The sequence below is a fragment of the Fukomys damarensis genome, unplaced genomic scaffold (genome assembly GCF_012274545.1).
Source record: "Fukomys damarensis isolate Sample0158 unplaced genomic scaffold, DMR_v1.0_HiC HiC_scaffold_30, whole genome shotgun sequence".
NCBI lineage: Eukaryota > Metazoa > Chordata > Mammalia > Rodentia > Bathyergidae > Fukomys > Fukomys damarensis.
The window spans coordinates 48,266,683-48,285,457 of NW_022900942.1; the positions used below are offsets into that span (position 1 = coordinate 48,266,683).

Here is an 18,775-nt window from a genome sequence, read left to right on the forward strand (position 1 = left end):
GGCCAGCCTGTCACCATAGCAACCCGCTAACTCATCACCTCGCCTCAATTCACATAGCGCCGTGGCGTGACCACGCCGGCGGCTCCAGGCAGGCACCGAGGCAGGCCTACATCTGGCATGTAAAACCCCAGGCCACCCCGCAGCCCCCCTCGCAGACTCGCCTTGTCTGAAAACCAGCTCTTCCTCTAACCATTTCCTTTCCGACCCGTGCTCTAAATGCAGCTGTGTACACAAAAGAAGGATTCATGCAAAGGGGCGTGGGAGACCCTTTAACTCCTAGCATACCAAATTCCGTGCCATGAAGATTAATCTTGGACATTTGGGGGGAAAAAATCTAAAAAGATCTGGTGGCCAGTTTCTACAAGAGATGCCTGATTAAAGGGGTTAAAATTTCTAGCTTCTGCCTCCACTTTTCAAAGCAGCAACAGCTTCCTCAATAGAAGGAAAATTAAATAAATAATACAAAACACCTTGGAGGAGGCCGTCTTTTCTTCTAATCAGTGTATAGCCTTTCCTTTAATAATGTGAGGATTTAAGATTGCAAATTATAAGATCTTCTGTATAGAAGAGTCACAAAAAAGGTTTTGTTTTGTTTTTTAAATAACCACCATTTTGGAGTGTCAGTTACCCAAGACCCTCCAATTCAAATTCCCTATACTGCTTCCTGATACAGATCATTGATTGCTGGCCGTCTATTTTATTTCCATGTGAATAACAACTGACTACCTCATTTAGTATTTGGGAGTCTCAACATTTAAGCTGTTCTCTATCACTGTAGTTTTCAAACACGATGGCTGTGAAATATTAATATCATCCCCACTTTAAAAACGAGTATACTAGATGGTTTTAATTACTAAAGGTCACACAGGTAGGAAATGGTAAATAAGACAATGGCACAATGATGTGCCCTCAAATACTACAGATCAAATACTTTAGGACTTGATCAAATACTCTAGGTACACTCCCAGTATGACCAGTATGACCCAGTATGAAAAGATGACTGTGAATAGAATCACACATACTGTAAAATCTGTGGATTCGATTTTTATATTCTCTACAGACACCAAATGTGTCCAGTACTGTCCTCCAGAGAGAAGAGTTTGAAGGATTCTCTACTATCAGAAGTGACCTCTAAACTTTCATGAGATGGGAAAGAATTGGGGTATAAAAGACAGTATAAATATACATGGCAAAAGCAACTAGGCTATGGCTCGCTCTTTCCCATTACTGTATAGTTTATCAGCTTCATCATTCTGTGATACAGATATTAAAAACAAGTAAAAACTCTGTCATTCCTGACAACTCTCCAGCATATGTCCCTGGTTATAAGTTATTTCTGGTATCAGGCTTCTGGAATTGGAATCAAATGTTCACAACCCAGATGGTAATGATAATCTCAAACAGGGGGCCTTCTTCTATTTTATTTTCTCCTTTTGGGCAATTATTTTACTTAAAATAATAATATTTTTTGCTTCTATTGTTAGTTCCCTTTGTACAAGTGATTCCTTTGTTCACATACGAAAAATTTTCTCGTATAATGTGTCCAGTTCGAATCTGTGACTTACAAGGTACACAGACAAATAGCTATGAAATATACAGAAAGCTTCACATTGCACAATGAGGCAAAGGGACATAACAGTTAGTCTCTGCTACAAAGAACCATGCTTCCTCTTACTATTTGTGTTTCTTGACCCACTGCTGTCAGTGTTCTTACTAAGTGGTTCCCTTTCACAAAAGCTTCTCTTTCAGAATGATAGTCTGAAGTTGAAAGGCACAGTTTAAAATCAAATATTCAATATTTTCAGAGTTGCTTTCACAATTGGGGGTTCTTTAGAACAGCTTATTTTCCCATGATCATTCTATATTTAAGCAATATGTTAGACATAGTTGGTGTTATCATGAGAACTAAATTGCTCAGAATTTGAATGTATAGCTTGTTAATTATATCAACTCATTTGTGGAACAAGAACTCCCACTTTGTTTCTAGGCTGCTCATGAAGGAGGGGAAGATGGCCAAGAATTTGGTTAATGGGCTTACAGGGTAGGGGTAGTGAGTCAGGTGAAGGAGGTGTCTAGGAGCCCATGTAAATCTTCCTCTACGACTGCTCTCAGCCATACTAGTATAAAGGGACCTGGAGAACTCTTGAGACCAGTGATTACACTCTGAGATACAGGGGTAACAGGAGCAATAATTTGAAAATATTAAACAGATGTGTTTTCATTCCTCTCCTCATAAATCAGTTTACCTGGCAGTCATTCTCCAGTTTAGCCCTGGGGAAAAGAGGGCAAATTCCACCTTGGGAAAGAGGGTGATACAATATAAGGAAACTGCAGAAAAGACAGGAGGAAGGGAGGAAAAAACCCCATATTTTCCCACCTTGAGTGTAGGAAGAAGGTAATGAGGTGGGAAAAAGCAAGATCACCCATCTGTAGGCCTCCAGGCTCATGTTCTAGAAGGGAGACATTAAAAAGGCTGAAGACAAAGCCAAAACCTAAGGGATTTGCTTTTGTCTCATTTCACATATGAGATCTTGGAAACAACTGCCTAGAAAGAATTTTCAACAGCTCTCCTTCTCTAAGAAAGGCTTAGCCCCTTGATAGTAAAGACCACCTTTTCCCGAAAAGGTGGCCCCATCACAGTGAAGATTGATCAATAGCTTGAAATGATTAGAGAGAGGGTAGGCTTGCATTGGACTCTCCAAAGTATAGAAACATGATGTAGAACATATTTACAAGTTTCTATCTACCCTGTAGGGCACAGGAAGCTTGAATGCATGGTGCTATCTGAGTTAATGATACCAGTAGTGGGAGGGGACATCATTACAACTCCCAGTTCTGTAGGGTGGAACTTCTAGGGTAGACCCCAAAATATACAAATAGCCACCTCTGCGGAAGCTACACAGTGCCAGGGGTAAGTCTATGGGGAGACACTGAAGTTGAATTGTTTAGCATAGGACACTAGCACAATGCTCATGGACAGGGTCAGAGCAGCTACTCCTCAGCAAACTCAAGATGCTGTAAATCCAAGGACCAGCCTGAGACCAGGAGGCCCTCTTTGTGGCTCTATCAGCCCCTGTTCAATCCTGCAGACATCATCTTGGGGAGGGATTAGGGAAAGGGAAGAACATCTAAAAGACTGAATATCTAAGCAATGGAGCCATCCAAATATAGCCTAAATTGGAAGAGGCTGTAACACTGTTAGTCATCAAGTTTAAACCTGCTTCTTCAGCCTCCAACAGCACATGGAGAGGAACACAGATTTGTGTGTGTGTGTAAACTATTTTTGTACATTTGACTGTGGATTAAAGTTTTGTCTAATGAACATAGGTATATCTAAAATTAAGTAGGTGCAGACCACTTTCCTCCATCTCCAAGTGCCCACGGAAAATGACTCCTCTCATCAAGCATCATGATTTAAGTAGGGGCTCTGTCATCTCAGGCAGATCACTGATGATGTAAGTTATTTTATGTGTCTAACATTTCATTTTCTAATCTATAAGGCAGTTTTAATAATAATGGTTCCACAGTGCTGCTGTAGGGTTAAGTGCATTTAAAGCACTTAAAGACACATTGATGGCATACAGCAAACCTCATTAGTGGCAGATGTTATTTTTAAATAATATGTTAGGCATGCCCCAAAATGTTCATTCATTTTTGTAACACTTACAACTGGCTTTCTTTTGTTGTAAGAGCTAGTAAAACAAGAGGACCTCAAAGAATCCCCAAGGTTGCGAGTAAGCAAGGTTAAAAACATTTGGCAATTATAACTACAACATAACTACTATGGTATCACGCAGGGTGATATGGGACCATAGAAGGTAAACACTGCAGAGTGGAAACAGGGAAGTGGATTTAAAGAGTCCCCTCAGGTCACCGATGCCCAGCTTGGATGAATAATAATAATAGTAGTAGCCTTTTCTGTTCCCTTCCTACACAATAGAACACAAGTTCCCTTAGGAAATGGGCTCCAAGTATTCTAATCATTGCTATAGTTCAAGTTCTTAGACTACGGCCTGGTAAGTAGTAGCTACTAAGTGAATGCATACTTCACTAATTTATGGAGCAAATATCTAAATTGATTGTCACAACCACAATGAGAAAATTAAGGCTCAAAGAATAGAAGCAACTTGTCCAGGATTAAATTTCAGAGTTTCTTGGTCCCAAAGCTCACACACTTAGGCATCAGGCTTTGTTATCATTTAAAAGAGGAATAGTAATACAAGGGGAAGATAATGCAGATATGCTTAGAGAGAGAGAAGGGTATGACATACCTGGGAAACAGTGGGGTTTTTATTATGGACAGAGAGCAGAGTACAGAATGATGGCAGACAGGGCAAGAGCCAAGGAGAACAAAAGTCACATGGCCAAACCAAGGAACTGGACCTTAGTTATTAAGATGATTTGGAACCATGAAATGGTGTAGGAAGGGAATTGATAATGAAATGTATATCAAGAAGGTGTGATGCTGCCAGCAATATGTATTGAAGAAGATTAAAAAGGGGTCAAAAAGTGACAAAGACCTAAAGTAAAATGGAGGTCAACGGTTTGTAGAAGAAAGTGCAAATCTGAGATATTCAGAGAGTATTACTTTTGCAAGACAGTGACTAATTAGGCATGGGCATAGACATGGGTGGGAGTTAAGGGTAGGTAGCAAAGGAGAAAGAGGCATCTCAAATGGATCTCAAGTTTATACTTGGGTGACCAAGTGGACAACAGTATCATTTATCAACATTAGGAATACAGATTAAACTGTTCTTTGAGAAGAAAAGTCCTCACAGTGTATTCTAGACATAGAGAAATACCTATAGGACATCCTAGTGGTCGCTGTATTACACATGTAGGGGTTCATTATTTGTATAATAAGGAAATAATGAAATCTTAAAGAAAATAAAGTAGGAAATGAAGCAATTCTTTGCAAAAGCATGAGTCTTCTGCTCAAACCAAGATATTCAAGGAAAGAGGAGATACTAATGGGAATCCAGTATTTGCACTAAAATTCTTCCAGCAATATTGGAAATGAGCCAACATGTTAATTAATGAGCACCTGCTAGACATCAGATAAACTGATCCTACTTTTGAGCTCTGATTCTCTTGGGATCAGGATCCACCAAAAAGAAAATTAAACCCAATATTTGAATGCATGTTTGGACAACAGAATTTCTAAGGCAGACTCAGAAAACACAGTGCCACAGGCCTGAGAACAATATTGAAAAAGAAAACCATTAACAGGTCCAATCAAGGAAGATTAAACTGGACTCTAAATTTTAATTTTCATAGTTCCTAGGGTATAACACAATCACATTTCTCTCAGGACTCAGACCATAGAGTACCAATAATTACATATTGGCAGAAATCATAGTATCCCTACTTTTGCAGCATGTAACTTTCATTAGAAAGGGGATTTTTGAATTGACTTGGGTTTGAGTAATCCAAAATACAGAGAAGAATTTTAAAAAATACAGAGAAGCTACAGTTTTACTAGCCAGGAATGGATGTTAATCCTGATCCCATCCCAGAAACACATACTCATCACGGATGCCTTTTCCAGGTTAAAATGTGTTCACTGAAGCTGATAATCATCACTGTCAGAGGCATTCACAGCTGTCACATCACCACAGATGGGGACTCTCTTTGATTGTTAACACCTCCAAATATGGATAGAAGATCCCACTTAGCAGTCACCTTTGCTGCTCTGGGACAAGTCATTCCTCCCATGTGTATGTCCTAAGATATTTTCCTGAGGGAATGGCAGGTACAGGTTATCAATCAAAGGCTTACACTATGTTCCACCCTCAAAGTGAGTAAGGTCATGGTGGATTAGCCAGTGAGACTGGCTCTGAAATCACACTGATGGCACAGAAATGTTCTCCAATATTTTCTCCCAGATGAAGAAACTCCTTTTCAAACTCCCCCTACACTTGTGTGCCCTTCCAGTTCTGATTTTTTGTGATTATTGTCTTTGCAGGTGATGTGTCAGCCACATTGAGATCTATGTTGATATATTAAGGCAGAATCATTCAAATCTCATCCCTGTTTGCAAGCAAAATAGCAAGGTCTCAATAACGTCGAAGCATAGAACAGCCCATTGAAAAACATTTCTCTGCTTGTTGAAATTTATTTTCTTTTTCTTAGATTTTCACAAGCTTGAATTTAATTCTGTGGAATAACTCACAGAACATGAAGTGGATACAATTTAAAAAGACTCAGAACTGGGGATTTAGCTCAGTGGTGTCACCGCCTGACTTGCAAGCACAAGCTCCTGAGTTTGATCCCTGGTACAAAAACAAAAACAAAACAAACAAACAAACAACAACAAAACACTCACAGAGCATTATGATTTCTTTTTTTTGTTTTTGCTTTTGTTTTTTGAGACAGGGTCTCACTGTGTAGTTGAGACCGACCTGGAACTCACTATGTAGCTCAGGCTGGTCTCGAACTCACAGCGATCCTGCTGCCTCAGCCTCTTGAGTGCTGGGATTACAGGTGTGAGCCACCACGACCGGCAATGATTTCTTCATTCACTTAATCAAATCTGTGCAATGTGAGGTTCCAGTCTATTACATAAAAGTGTGCTTTTGAATTTTACCATGTGGTTAAATTTAAGAGCTTTACACATGATTTTCATAAAAATACAATGTGATAAATGTTATAATTGAAGAATGGGTTAAGTATTGTGGAAATACAGAAATTAATCACGCTTAGGGGAACTAGGAAAAGCTTCACTGTGGTAGTAATATTTGTGGTAGGGTACAATGATTTGTGCTACAAATACTGAACCCTTTGTATGTGTTAGAAATAATTCTAGGCATTGGAGATACAGAAATTTATAAAATAAAATTTCTTGTCCTTATGGAACAGATGCTTTTGAGTATATTGACAAGAATATCTGGTGAAATAAAGAGACAATGCATAATGGAAATACATACGGTGTTTTACATGGTGGTAAATGCTGTAGGGAAATAAAGCAAGGAAGAGGGATGACGAGTATAGAAGAAAGCTATTTACTATAATTTTCATCTTCCTGGGATGGTGATATTTATTCAGTGACCTAAAGAAGGTGAGGGAAACAGCCACATGGATATTAGAAGAATGTTCCAGGAAGAGACAACAGCAAAGGCTCTGAGGTAGGTGTACAACTTGTTTAACAACATGAAAGTCAGATGTGTTTGCAGCAGAGTAAACATATATGTGTACTGTGGAGAGCAAGGATGTAACTGTAGGAGACAAGGTCAGAAAGATCATAGAGGACTCAGAATATGCAGGGCTTTGAAAATCCATTGTAAAAACTTGGGCTTAAAACCAAAGTTAGAAACCATTCATTTGTAGTAGTATTGGCAATGTTGGTCCAGGTGTGGAGTGTTCTTTAATCATAGTAACAGCAACAACTAACATTTGGGTACCTTTGATGAGCCAAATGCTATGTTTTACAATAAGCAGATATTTTAAGTCTCAAAGAAATGTATTAAAGGGGCTATTATAAGTCTCATTTGTCAGAGGAGATAATTAGTTAAAAGAGCCAAATCACCAGCCAGGAAGTGGCCGAACTGGGCATGAACACACCTGCCAGCTGTCAAAGACATCATTCTTCTTTGCTTTCTCACCCTGCCTTCTGCTAAGATCCACTTAACCTAGGAGGGAAAATGCAGAAGCTGGCTGGGCATGGCAAGAATGCAGAAAGATAAAGGATGTAGTTTGCTGCTAGAAGGGCTGTTCCATGAGGAAAGAAAGAAGGTAAAGCCAGGTAAAGCCTGAGAAACAGAAAAAACAGGAAGAACTGAGGCATGGATGGTTACACAGGAAAGCAGTATTCACAGAAAAGAGGGATTGGAGGAAGTGAAGGGCAACAATTGTAAATTACGGTTAAGGAAAACAGGAGATGGGAGGAAGAAAGACAAAGATTTGGGGTTAGCAGTATATATAATTGACAGTAAAATGATTCTATTACCCTTGTTTATAGTGATTAACAATTTTATTTCTAAGTAAGCCTCTGCTAGCAATGTCCATTTCTTTGATGCCTTCTGAAGGGTGAAGAGATCTCAAGCATTTTTTGGTCTTTGAATTCCAAGCTAAAATCTGTTTTTATTTTCTCTACGCAATGACTATTATAATCCAACCATTCGGCTCTAGACATCCTTTTTGAATGCTCTCATTACAATGTGTCCCTGCCCAAATCTATCAAATCCCTTTATCTCCTTCTCCCACTTCATTTCTATGTTAAAATGCATTTTGATGAAGTGACTAGGTAGGGTAACTGCAAAAAGATGAGGGGCACCTTGGGCTCAGTTGGGCGGCGACAGAAATGAAGAGACTAAATACCACAAACAATAATCTTCCAGAAGGTTCTGAGGCTTTCAAGAGAAGATTCCTGAGGGGCTCTCAAATGTCAACCAACCCATTGGGCTTTGTTGCTGACTTTGATGCTGAAAATTCCAAACTGCATAAAGAAGCTCCTTTATATAAATACAAAGCCAGGAAAAGGTAGGGGGATGGTTGCTCTATCAGGTCTCAAGGGCCACCAGAGCTTCAGATCCCAGGCTTTCAAGTTGCAATCAAGGACCCTGGCACCAAAGATCTTCCCGAGCCTAGTGCTACTCTGTCAGTCTGGTGTACACCTCAGCAGGGCTGGGGCTCATGGATGGTTCCCTGACAGCAAGCAAAGGGAACATGAGGCCAGCAGCTGGGAAGCAGCATGAGTAATGGAAGAGAAATTCCCCAATTTCTGACCTCATCCAAATAAAATTTTTAAAAAGAAAATTAAAGCAGCTTACTTCATTAGGGAACAAAAACAAAAACAAAAAAAGAAAGGAAGAAAAAGGAATGCAACTGGAAATCATGAAGTAAGGCTGTTTCCATCAGAAATGTTTTAATTAGAGCTTATTTTTTTGTTTCATCATCAAAATGTTTTAATTAGATCGTAGAATTCTAAGTATCTTCATGTCCTCAATTCATATTCACACAACATTTACAGAACATGAACATGAGAGACCCAACTATAGAGTATAGCTCACAAAACCATAATGAGTCACATTCAAGGATCTTCCACTTAGTTTCTATATAAAAGATTAGATCCTAAGAAAGACCCAAAGGGATCTTCCAGGGAGACACAATGAGTCTATCAGTCAGTGGATAGATCTAGAATCAACTCATTGGAATCAATGAATAGATCTAGAATCAATGCTCTTACATTGCCTGTCTTCATACTTTTCCTCCCAGCCACAATTCCTCTTCAGAGATCCTGTCAGACTTCACAGATACAAAAGAATCACAAATGAGAAGCAATGGTATGTAGTACAAAGAGCATATGTAGTGAATATTATTTGTCTTCTCCATCTTCTGGGGCACAGTTTTTAAAACTTGTGGTCTAGCATAGACTAACAATTACAGTATTCCATTTGCAAGAGCTCCCAGCCCAAAGTTCAGAGGTAGGCCTATGACCCAAGGCAGGACATTTAGAATATTACTTTAGGATATTTTGAAACTAAAGCTGTAATGTGTGTGTGTGCACATACGTGTGTGAGTGTGTGTGTGTGTGTGTGTTGTGTGTGTATGTGTGTGTTGGGGGGGGTGCAAACTTCCTTATTAAAGGCAGCACTGTAGAAAGAAGTATAATGTAAACTGTATATTTACTATATTTGCATAGAAGAGAGTAGCTGTCTTAGTCACTTTTCCTTTTGATGGGACACAATATCCAACACTGGCAACTTGAAGGAGGTAAAGTTTATTTTGGCTCAGTTTCAGAAGTTTCAGTCCATGTCTGGCACCCTCAAATGCAGAAAATGGCATGGTGTAAGGGCCTAGGCAGAGGAAAATCTACTCATGTCATAGAAGCCAGGAAGCAGTGGAAAGAAGGGAGGAGCCGCATCCTTCCAGGTCATACCCCCTAATGACTGGCCCTAACCACATCGGGCCTCCTAACTACAGGTGGGCTGTAGCATAATACAATCACCTTCCACAAGCCCTACCTCTGGTGTCTGAGGCTGCGGGGATGTTTCAGATCCAAACCACAACAGCAGCAGATTAGCAAGAGTTCATGGTTTGGATTAATACAGACTTGGATTACCAGCTAGGGGCTGGTACTTACAAGCTGTATAGCTTTGGCCAAATTATTCAACTTTTCTTAGCCTCAGAGTCTTCATCTATAAAGTAATCATAATGAAATTTGCAAGGAGTTTTTAGTTTGGGTCTAGATGTCCCCTCAAAGCCTTGCGCAGTCATAGGTGGCTTTTTCAGAGGTGGCTGAATCTAGAGTGTGTGATACTGGGATTAAGGGTGTGATTACTAAACCAGTCCACTGTTCGGTTTGGCACTGGTTTGGCACCTATCTAATCCCCATAGTCTGGGTAAGATAAAAGGGGCAGAAAGACACCGTTACAGTTCCCTTGTTGCTTTCGCTTCTGTGTGGGTGCCATGAATTGTTTCCTCTCTGTGACACACCTCTGCCAGGTGCCACTCTGCCTTGGAGCAGCTGATTATGGACTGAAACCTCTACAAACCATGAGCTAAATAAACTTTTTCCCCCTTTAACTTTGGGTGTTGGGTATTTTTGTCTCAGCAAGGAGAGAAAAGTAACTAAGATACAAGGTAACATCCTGAGATATAAACTTAGGTTCTGCTTTGTCCCGTGGCAGGGCAGGGGGCTGCTGCTGCCTTTGCTGCTGCTGTTGGCCTACACCTTAAGATACTGGTCGCTCCTACTTCAGTCTTTTAGTAGTCTACTGCCCTGTGAAAAATTTGACTGCCCTGGGAACACTGTGCTCTGAGAAGGACAAACCATGTGTGGACCCCAGAGGATGACTCCTCTCCTCTGGAGAGGAAAAGGGAGATGGGGAGAGACCAGACCGTATACCAAGACATCAAATACATGATTAAAGAAGCATTGCGCAGCCCCAGCTACCAGCACTGATGACATACAGATTAGCCAATAATGTGCAGAATCTTAGATTCACAATAGCATGAGATATATCAAAACTGTCACTTTAAGTTAGTGAATTTTGAGGCAGTCTCTTATACAGTAAGGATAACACAATATTCTGTCTATTTTTGATAGGTGCATAATGAATCATCCCAAAACCGAGTGGATTACAACACGAGCAATCATTTTATTATATCATTCAGGAGATAACTGGGTTCAGCCAAGCGGTTCTCATTTAACGATATCTCAAGTTGTTGTAGTCAGAAAAGAGAGGACTACTGAAGTCTTAGAGGTGCCTCAGACTTCTGAGTGGTGTCTTGATTTGGACTTCAACTGAAGCTATAGCTAGAACATCTAAACAAGCCTTTCCATGAGCTTTGGACACCCTCACAGCATGATGACTGAGTTCCAAGTGCAATCATGCCTAAAGAGTAGGCAGAAGGGTATGGTAGTTTTAAATCCTAGTCTTTCAGCTGGGGATTTAGCTCAGTGGTGTCATGGGGGGAATAAAAAAGGTCTTCTATCACACCTGGTTGAAGTAGCCACAAAGTCCACTCATGTTTAAGAGGAAGGGATACTGACCTACTTCACATCCTAAATGGGATACATGTCAATCTCAAACTGTAAGAAAAGCATGGGGGATGGATGACAGACATCTTTGGAAAATATTTTCTACCATACACACCCTGGTCTACCTTCTCATTCCCATTTCTTTGGCATGGGGCTATTGAAGCAGAAATGCAAGAGATGAAGACAATGAGCAGAGTGAGTTTCAAAGCACATTTGTAAGCTCATGGTGGAGAGAAGCTCATGGCAGAGAACATGAAGAAGAAAAAAGTTTGAACCTCAAAAGCTGACCTTCTATTATGAAAAACTTAAGATCTTTTAGAGATTCAGAATCTAAAGTTCATGTCCTATGTTACAAGAGTTTAGTGAATGGCTGGAGACTGTTGAGTCAGGGCCTGTTAAGTGTCTCTAAGAAGGGACTCTGATCTCTTTCCTAGTCCTTAGCCACACCCCAGGTCAGCTTGGTAGTTTGAGAGCAGAGGAAACCCATACTTTGCTTACATCTGGATGCCAAAGTCATGCAGAAGTTCCTGAGTCACCAGGTACAGAGACAGCCGGGTGCAGATGCAGGTAAAGGGGTTGGGACACCACCAATTGTTCCATAGAGCTACTGAATGTTTCTGAGGATGGAGGAAGAGCAAATCTGACCCCATGTGGTAGGGACAGAAATATCAGCAGAAAAGAATGGGCCTTTGCTTGCTATGCTTATTTTTCTGGGGATAGCTGCCACTGCGTACAACTCAACAAATCAAAGGCTCCATTCGGGTTCCCAGAAGCATCAGTAAAACCACGGGCCTGTAGTGAGGGGTCTATATTCATCACCACATTCTCCCACTTAGTGAGTAAGTGGGCCAGAGGCAGAAGCAGCAGTCAGGTTGGCGATACTGGTTCGGACAACACGCAGTGCATTTAGCAGAGAGGCTTCCCCACTACTTGGCTCCTTTCAGATCCATTTGAGCTGAACTCACACTAGCACTCAGTTTTGAATCCTCAGAACCTTTCCCCTCCCTTCCGTCTCTGATTCTGTCACCAAACCTGTTCCTTGTACAACGAACTTGCACACATACGTTCCTCCTTTCCCTCTCCCTCAGCTCACAGACCACCTCAGACAACTTCTTGTGTTTAGCTCCTGAACCTCTCTGGAGAGGTGTCCTTGCTTCCTCTCTTATTTCTCAGTGAATGTTTATAATCAACCTGTATCATTTTTCACATTTTATCTCACCACTAGATCTATCTTTTCTTTCTTTGCAAAATTCTTCAGTGGTTCCTTATCATCTTCAAGATGAAAATTCCATGTCTCTCTTTGAGTACCTTAGAAATGTACCCCTGATCGTGTGGAGTAAGAGTGACAATTCATTTGGTTACCTCCTGATCTGAAATGTTAGCTCTGCCTCCCAGCGTCGGCATAAGCAAAAGCTTCCTCTGAATCCTTCACAAAGGATTATAGAAACAGATTCTTCATCTGAATATTCTAGCCTTTAGGTACCATTTGGAAATAACGTTAGATTCCGTCATTAAAAAAAAAAAACTAGGAGAAGGATAGCAATTTAGTCAAATGAATTATGACAGTGTAAATGTAACAGTGTCTGAGTTGTTGTCTCCTGAGAGTCCTTGCCCATTCAAGAAGAGGAGAGAGCGTCTGGAATATTCAGCTACCATCGTCTCCTCTGTACAACTGCTTTGAATATAATGAGATTACAACAATAAAAGCAGAATCATGCTGCCTTCAGTGAGTTAAAATAGCTTTAAAGTTCACAGAAAATTACTGGAAGAAATAAAGAATTGTAGCAATGCTATTTCCTTCTGATGGTTAGAGTATTCAATGTTCCACAGTGGACAAGTACTGAAGCTGGATGATCAGTCCAAAAAAAGTTTCCTTGGCTGGTCACTTTGGACACAGCAAGCAGAACAGCAGCCTCACATTCTGCACGCAAAACATTCAACTCTGGTTAAAGTAAATCATTGTGTTCGTGGTATCCTCCCACATTCACAGCACTCGAGAAGCGTTCCCGAAGTTTGGACACAGTGCTGTGGAGCACAGCCAGCAAACTTCATAGCAGTTATGAAACAGTTGCAAATCCATGCTTATGTCATGCATTGTACAAATACTCTATAAAAGACCCATTCTGATTAAGAGAAGAAATACAGCTTTGCAAGTACTAATCAAGGTGAGAAGCTGGATTATATTAAAAAGACTGTAAGAATAATTCCCTAGTGTCTCCTAATTATGCCATTCTAAGATTTATAGTGAATCCATATTACTTTTCATACATGATTTCCCCCCCCCCACCCCTTCTTCAGAGCAAGGAAAAAAAATCCTATTTCCATCTTTATTTTATTCGGTACTGGGGATTGAACTCAGGTCCTTGGTGCTTGCAAGGCAGGCCACCGAACCGCTGAGCTAAATCCCTGTCTATTACCATCTTTAAATTTATCACTGTAGCCACTTCCGACATGGAGGGCAAAAAGTAACAACAAACTCAAACAAAGAAGTAGAACTAGAACTCAGAACTCCACTATGGTGTTTACCTGGCAAAAGACAATGCCCTACCTGCAGCAATAAGAGATATTGCCATCCTAAATATCATCTGTGGGATAAAGGAAGACACTATAATCACTGAAAAATTTGACTCCCCTTACATATATTAGTAGGCAGATGTGAGAGCCAAGTTTCTGCAGGATTTTCTGTGTTAGAACCTCTCTACAATGGGAAGTGGAGGTTAAGTGAACTTTTGGAATCTGTCCCGTAGATACTCTTAGTAAATTTTATTAATTTCAGGTTTGTTTCTGTTTGCCGAAGAAAAGCAAGTTATACACTCGTCAGTAAAACTGAAAAACATTTGTGTAAAATGCTTTGTTCTATTTAAGTCTGGGGTGAAATAGCATTTAGAGATGATCAACAAATACTGCAATTGCAATGGATATCCCACGAGAGGAGGAAGATGTTGGGAAGTAAACACAAAGGAGAGGGACAGAGTCTGTAATTTACAGAGGGGCTGGGAAAGGTCTCTCTGTTTTACTCAGGTTCAGATTAGGAGTCTGAAAAATCTCTAGTAAACTGTATTAAAACCAGAACATTTTCAAAGTTCCATTCATGGTACCAGAGGAGGGTAGCAGCTCCCTGGAAACTCCGCAAATGTCAACGACCATGAGACTCAGTGTCTCTAACACAGTGAGACCTGGGCACTTTGCCTGTGCCACAAATCAAATCGTTGAAAGACATCTGATAGAACTGATACACGTGGTCAGCTGCATGCAGAATGCTTTGTCATTTGTACGAAAATTTTGACCCAAATGATTTAACTTATTCTTTACCGTGGCGTGTAGTGGTTCTTTAGTACAATAGGTGCTAAGTGTCATAGGATAATATGCCATATTTATGATTGAATAAAAACCAAATCTTTCAGTTATCACTTTCTTCTTAAAACAAATGTTCGACCACATTACAAATATTACCCAACAGAATGGCAGATTTTGACTTTTTAGCTATGCTAGAGAAATAGTACTGAGTATGAAACAGTAAAACATCAGTTTTAAAAATCAGTATGTTATTCTAGGTGTCATTTTTATTACCTGCTCAGTGAGTCTCAAAATACTAGTACTGTGCATATTTGCTTTATTCCTTCTTAAAAAATACTCATTCTGTTCAATTTTCTACCCAAACACCATACCCTGTCAATTCCCTAACTTCCTCTTTCAAGCTTTGTTTCCACCAGATTCATGTTTCTCGAAATGTTGACAAGAGCAATAATTTCCAAGAATCTCTGTCTCTAATCCCCTTCCTTCCAACCCATTCTATACATGTAAACAATCTTTCATTTGTAATTTATAAAAGTCATGTACACACTTAAAAAAACCAAGGAGCAGAATGAATGTGAAAAGTAAACACAGCTCTTAGTACAACCTCCTACAGTCCCATTTTCAAGAATCAACAAGTTTTTAACTATTCTTTTATCTAGTTGTTCTCTGGCTACAACTGCCTCTCTAAAATATATATGTATATGTGTGTGTATATATGTATTCTACTCTTGATTTATCAACAGAGCATCTAGTTGGTAGTAGGAAAGAAATTTAACATACTTCTATTAGTTCTCATCCCTCAATTTTGTTGGTAATATTATTTTTAGTGTTTTAAGTGGTTACTTTTAAAAATTTTAAGTAACATTCTTGTTTGTTCGTTTGTTTTGGTACTGGGGATTGAATTCAGGACTGCTTGTGAGGCAGTCAGCAGCACCACTGAGCTAAATCCTGGACCCCTTAAGTAACATTCTTAAAGTCATGTTTCTTGACTTATTCCAAGAACAGTACCTATGGAAGCTTCATTACATGTTTCCGCTCAGGCTTTCTTACTTTTTAATTTGTATGGCTTTAACATTATGTCTCCTTTATAAAAATAGTTAACATTTACCTTATGGTGTCTTCCCTGTTTCATTTACAGACTGCTTCTAAATTTGAAGTCTAGGCAGTGATTTATGATTATGTAATTTGTTATTTTCTCCAAAATCAATTCTCTTCTCTCCAAAGAAAAGGAAATACAATTCTCTAATTATTTTTTGCATTCAGAAGATACTGAAAACAAAGTCAAATGGATTTTTTCACATGCCATTAATTTTCAGAAGCATATCTCATTTTAAGACTAAACTTGAATCTTGACATATAATTTTTTTCTTATCCTAGAGCTTTTAACGTTTTCTAGAGCTTTTTGACAGAAGAAACATATCCTGTTCCCTATTGTCAAAATTAATTATGTTCTAGGTCTATGTTTATATACGTATTTTTCCTTAAAATATTCTTTATGGAACCTACTATTTGTGTGTGTGCGTGTGTGCATGCGCTAAGGACTGAACTCAGGATCTTGTGCTTGCAAGGCAGATGCAGTGTCACTGAGCTAAATCCCCAGCCCACCTACTATCTAAATTGGACTAACTTCTTTGGTATTACTGCTGGTATCCTGGTATTTCTTGTAACTGAATTCTTTTATTAGTTTTAGCATTTTTGGATGCCATGCTATCCTTTATTTCATTATTTTTTTTCTCTTTTATTTTGCCAGAGTACATCTACAAGATGCGTTTTTCTAGGCAAGGGAGGTACAGTTTTCAAATTTTTTCATATCAGGTTGGCCTTGTACTTGTGGCTCCTCCTGCTTTAACCTCTCAAGAGCTTGGGTTACAGGTATTTGCCATTGTACCCAGCTGATAATTACATTATTAATTTATATAAGACCTTTTGTGCTTTTTGACTTCTTAACCTGAGGAACATATTTGGAGAGGGGAACAGGGTAGTAGAGTTTAATGGATGCATAATTTATTGTCTATTTAAAGAAACTATTCATTTAAATTTTTTTCTTCTATTATTATTTTATTTGAATGAGCTACTCTCCTTTTTTCATATTTGTTCTTCTTTTGCTTTCTGAAGTGGGAGTACTGAAGATTGAACCCCTGGCTTAAGCACTTAACCACAGGGTCTCAGGCATGGCTAGCAAGTGCTCTACCACTGTGCATTGCCCCAAACCTCCCATTTGTTCATCTGTCCATCTATCCATCCATCCATCCATCCATCCATCCATCCATCCATCCATCCATCCAATCACCCACCCATCAAGTTGTTAAGTTGCTCAGGCTGAGTTTAAACTTGTGATCCTCCTGCCTCAGCCTTTGATAGCACTGGGATTATAGGTGTGTGCCATCATGCTTGGCTTCTTATGTTCTTTATTTTATTTAACTTGCAATATAATCCTATCTCCTTTCCATCTTCTGGAAGGTTGTCAGTTTGTGGTCCCTATTAATGTTTTCAGAATTGCCATGAATTTGTTCTATGTACTCTAAATAATTATTTTATTTTAATTAAATTGCACATACTAATGTGGCTCAGTGTGTTTTTTCCACACGTGTACAGTGTGCACTGATCAATTTAAAAGAGCTGGAGAAGAAGGAAGATAAACTTTCTAAACTGCCATCTTAAAACAAAATTCACTAATATTCCTAGAGAGTACTTGTATCATGCTCAAAATTTTACCCACAGTCTAAAATATAAAGTATAAGGACTCAATGGATTTATCATTGAATTTTACTACAATTTCAGAGATGCAGTAGTACCAATACTTTTCAAACTGTTCCATGTAACTGGAAAGGAAGATATGCTTCCAAAACCATTTGAGGAAACCAGCATTACCTTGATACTAAAATGAGATAGGGACTCAAGAATAACAAAAAAGAAAACTACATACCAATACCTATGATAAACACAGATGTAAAAATTCTCAGTAAGATATTTGTAAAGAGAATTCAGTAAATCATTAAAAGGTCATACATCATGACCCAGTGAGCTTTATCCCAGGAATGTAAGGATGGTTCAACACACATAAATCAATCAATAAATGGAGAACACTACATAAGTAGATTCAAAGGACAAAATCACATGACCATCTCAATAGATAAAGAAAAGAATCCTTTGACAAAATCCAACATCCCTTCATGATAAAACCCTGATGAAAACAGGTATAGAAGGACTTTACCTCAAACCGATGAAAACTGTACATGACAAAGCCACAGCCAACATCATACCAAAGAGGGAAAAACTAAGATGATTCCTTCTAAAATCAGAAACAAGACAAAGGTGTCCATTCTCACTACTCCTGTTCAAAATAATACTTGAAACTTTTTAGCCAGAGCAGTTAGGCAAGGGAAAGCAATAAAAGTGATATATATGTATGTATATATATATATATGAAAGCAAAAGTCAAATTATCTCTATTTGCAGATGATATGATCCTTTATGCTGACCCCAAAGAACTGTACCAAAAGGCTTTTAGGACTAATAAACAAGTTTAGCAAGGAGGCAGGACAAAAAGTCAACACACAAAAATCAGTAGCATTCCCATAGATCAATAATAGACACACCAAGAAAGAAATTAAGAAAATGATTCTATTCATGATAGCTTAAAAAGAAAAACAACTCTTGGAATCAACCCAACTGAGCAGGTAAAAGACCTCTATACTGAAAACTACAGAACTATGAAGAAGGGAATTGAAGAGGATGCTAGAAAATGGAAAAATATTACCAGCTCTTGGGTAGGAAGAATTAACATTGTTAAAATGGCCATATTACTAAAAGCAATATATATATTTAATGCAATCTTATTAAAATATCGACAACATTCTTCACACAACTAGAAAAAATAATCCTCAAACTTATATGGAACCAGAAGAGACCCAGAATAGCTAAAGCAAACAAGCCACAAGAGGAAAACATGAGGCATCACAATTCTGGATTTCAAGGTATACTATGAATCTATAG

The 18,775-nt window shown here is 39.0% G+C and overlaps 1 protein-coding gene across 1 annotated transcript in view; it reads right to left on the minus strand.

Annotated features, from left to right (window-relative positions):
* Positions 1–18,775, minus strand: part of Mapre2 (microtubule associated protein RP/EB family member 2) — a 130,742-nt gene that overhangs the window by 87,227 nt on the left and 24,740 nt on the right. The window lies entirely within an intron of this gene.